This window comes from Aulonocara sp. 'chitande type north' Nkhata Bay, linkage group LG7 (genome assembly GCF_057382095.1).
Source record: "Aulonocara sp. 'chitande type north' Nkhata Bay isolate Kocher_YH1m ecotype deep benthic linkage group LG7, A_spYH_male_GT1.1, whole genome shotgun sequence".
Lineage (NCBI taxonomy): Eukaryota > Metazoa > Chordata > Actinopteri > Cichliformes > Cichlidae > Aulonocara > Aulonocara sp. 'chitande type north' Nkhata Bay.
This window is the reverse complement of record NC_141350.1, coordinates 31,262,020-31,265,795: the sequence shown is the minus strand read 5'-3', so window position 1 is coordinate 31,265,795 and position 3,776 is coordinate 31,262,020. Positions and strand designations below refer to the sequence as shown.

Sequence of the window (3,776 nt, the reverse complement as noted above, 5' to 3'; positions counted from 1 at the left end):
TAACTCACTTGAGCTTCTCTGCTTTTGTTTTCAGAGTTTTGTTTTTTACTTAAAGGCTGATTGAAGTACATTTGCTGCAAAAGCAGCTTTACATTTTTCAGTGTTTCTTGAGATGCAAAAACACTGCTTGTTACTGCTGATGTGCAATAAACTGAAGCCATACGAGCAGCTTCTTTGGCTCTTTGTGCTTCCTTCACTGAGGAGGTCATGTGACTGGTTTTGCATGAAATTAGCAGAAGTGAAGCTCGGCCGTTGTTGTGTCATCACCAATGAAATTAAAGTGAATAAAAGAAAAACCAGCAGAGATCGTCTTCATGTTCCCATGAAAATATCAGAAAATGAAACGGATCCAAATCTCCTCCTAGATCCAGGGACTCGGTTCATGTTTGGTGTGGAGGGATTTTCCACCTTTGTAGATGTTTGCAGTCATTCCCATGATGGAAGACTACAAGATCCAAACCCAGAATGTGGTGTTCCTGATGTTTGAAAGTCCTACTTTTTTTTTCCAACATGGAAGACTATCTTTACATTGTTACTGTGGGAGATTTTATTTTCTCCCCTGCCCCTGCTTAGCTCGGCGGGTCAGCCCAGCAGACAGCAGGATTGTCCCGACAGCCGTCTTAATGTCTTGCAGTACAAAAAAATCAAACATAGAAACTACAAAACAAACAAATTCAAGCATCCTTTTTAATAATTAGAAAGTGATTTTGACCCAGAATGGATCAGCCTGGTGGGTAAAATGGAAACCTTTCATATGCTCAAATTTGTTTTGAGCAGTCACCTGTTCCACACTGAGATACGAACCATCAAAGTTTAGCAAAGAGTGTTATTTTGAAGTTTTCTCCAGTGAATCAGATCTGCAAATGTGTACACTTGTAGCTGGAAGCTCACACACATGTCAAGGGTGTGAATATCATGGACTTTTAATGATTTCTTTAAATTGTTCATTTTTCAGGCTGGAATGATCATGCAGCATACATTGTTAATGATTAAAAAAAAACTTCAATAAATTGGAACCGCCAATTAAAATTTCAGCTAGATTGGATGAAATTTCTGTGTCCACTAGGTGGCAACACAAGTGTGACCTAATACTGCCACGTAGATTTCTCCAGACTGGACAATGTACAGCTGAGATACACAATATCCTGTCTTGTGGCGAATATTCGAAAGTTGGCATGCTGCCACGACCGCGCCCTTTAACATAAACTCAAAAGCGTTGCAATTTAACATCACCAAAGATCACACTCACTAAAGATCATGTTGCTCTGATGAAATCCCTGTAGAAAAATAAAACCTGACATTTTCTGTTGCCACTAGGTGGCGCTTTAACTATTGCTGACAATGGGCATACCAGGGTGAGACTCTCATCCTGCCTGTGAAGTTTGGGAGAGACTGGAAAACATGTCTTTGAGTTACATCAATTTGGTGCCTTGTGGGGAAACATTAAAATTCACTGCGGCTTTTGACAAAAACTGACAGTTTTCAAAGCACCCAAAGACCAACTCCTTAAGCCTGTCCTGGACAAATTTGAGGTTGCCTGAGTCAGCCACCTTGAAACTGTAGCCCAAAGTGAAGCCCAAAGGTTAAAACGTGACATTTCATCTGTTCCCACTAGGTGGTGCCGTCACTATTTTAAAATATTACAATTGAAATGTGTTCAGGGGCAGAGCTTTATCACATCTGAGAAGTTTGGTCCAGGTTTGGAGCTCAGGCCCTGACCTAAACTTTTAAACTCAATTATTCTTTCTGAATATTTGAGCCATTGTTTATGGACAGAGATGTTACACAATTTTTTAAAGTGTAACTTTCCAGGTTTGTGACCCCAAAGATTTATATTCATACTCAAAATTATATTGACTTAAAACTAAAACTCTTTCTGTAATTTGAGTGATGATGCATTCAAGCAAAAAATAAAATAAAATAAAGGTAACTTTTTTTGTTACAATTAAGTAATTAGCATAAAATTATTATGACTAAACTTAGACTTTCAAGACTGCTGAGTTTTAAATTCCTAAAATCATTGGTCAGTACCAATACAACATTCAACTTTTATTGTGTCCTATAATAATAATAATAATAATAAAAAAAAAAAACACAACATAAAAAACTAGTATAAAACTAGTATACGTTTTTCAATGCACATATTAAACAAATATGTAAGACTGCTTTCTTCCATTTGCACAATATCTCTAAAATTAGAAATATCCTGTTTGAGAGTGATACTGAAAAACTAGTTCATGCATTTATTACTTCTAGGCTGGACTACTGTAATTCATTATTATCAGCATGTCCTAAAAACTCCCCGATTCCCATGATGCATTGAGTATTTCTTCTTCAGTCACCTTTCTCACTCACTATGTGTTAATAGACCTCTCTGCACTGAATCATATCTGTTATTAACCTCTGTCTCTCTTCCACAGCATGTCTTTATCATGTCTTCCTTCTCTCACCCCAACCGGTCGCAGCAGATGGCCCCGCCCCTCCCTGAGCCTGGTTCTGCCGGAGGTTTCTTCCTGTGAAAAGGGAGTTTTTCCTTCCCACTGTTGCCACAGTGCTTGCTCATAGGGGGTCATATGATTGTGGGGGTTTTTTTCTCTGTATGTATTATTGTGAGGTCTACCTTACAATATAAAGCTCCTTGAGGCGTCTGTCGTTGTGGTTTGGCGCTATATAAATAAAATTTAATTGAAAAAATTGAACTGGCACACACACACAGAGGGAGGTCTGGGCCTCTTTGCTTAGGCTGCTGCCCCCGCGACCCGGCCTCGGATAAAGCGGATGAAGATGGATGGATGGAAAATTGAACTGAATTTCGTTAATCAATGAAATTCCTCAATTCCTCAATCATGCAGATACTTCACAACCACAGTGTTTTTGTTATTTTTGTTTTTGTTGTTGTTTTGTTCTGTGTTTAATCCTCTCCCCTGCCTTTACCCTAATTATCTTGTATTTATTGTTACCATGAATAGAAATGATAAATAAAATTTTTAGAAAGCCCCAACAAACAATGGCATTCATGCCCACAGTGAGTTTATTTACCCATGTACTCGTCTCACACGTTAGAAAACAGATTTTAATGATTTATAGAGCATTTCCCACCATCAGAGATCCTTGATTTTTTCAAATACATCTTCCATATTCACTTGACTCCGGTTATATTTATGTCGTGTCAAATCACAATAAAAGTCACCTACATCCATTCTCACATAGAGACAAAAAGACCCACTTGCACTCACTCCTATGGCCAATTTTGAATCAACAGCTAACCTAACTCCTCCTTTAAGACCGATTATCTGTATGATCAACTCTGTCACCTATAACATCTCTAAGTTTCTGGCTTCGATCCTCAACCCGTTGGTCGGCAGCTCTGAACACCACATCCAGAACACCTTGAATTGTGTTGAGAATGTGAGATGTCATTATGGAGGCAGATAAAACCATGGTCTCATACAATGTTACCTCTCTCTTCACTTGCATCCCAGTCACAGAAGCGGTGGAGGTAGTTCGTAAGAGATTACAGGATGATGTTCGCTTTTGGAACGGTGTCTTAATTCCTCCTATTTCACATACAAGGGTCCGTACTACAGGCAGAAACATAGGCGTGCCATGGGTTCCCCAGTTTCACCCATTGTGGCCAACTTGTACTTCTTGGAAGAAGTGGAAAAGAGGGCTTTGCTATCCTACCCTGGAACACCACCAAGTCATTGGTTCAGGTATGTGGATGACACCTGGGTGAAAATCAAATCTCAGAACGTACCACAATTCACGAATCATAT

At 39.1% G+C, this 3,776-nt stretch overlaps 1 protein-coding gene across 4 annotated transcripts in view; it reads left to right on the top strand.

Moving 5' to 3' along the window:
* The window catches only part of thap1 (THAP domain containing, apoptosis associated protein 1), a 5,794-nt gene extending 2,798 nt beyond the window's left edge, over positions 1-2,996 (top strand). For 3 of the 4 annotated variants that reach the window (XM_086300027.1, XM_086300028.1, XM_086300029.1), the window contains one exon: positions 1-168. This exon is cut by the window's left edge. The gene's annotated coding sequence lies outside the window, so the exon portion shown is untranslated. Of the gene's footprint in view, positions 169-2,420 lie in introns of those variants that run through there. The other variant, XR_015130328.1, reaches the window with a different exon arrangement.
* The last annotated feature ends 780 nt before the right edge of the window (positions 2,997-3,776 follow it).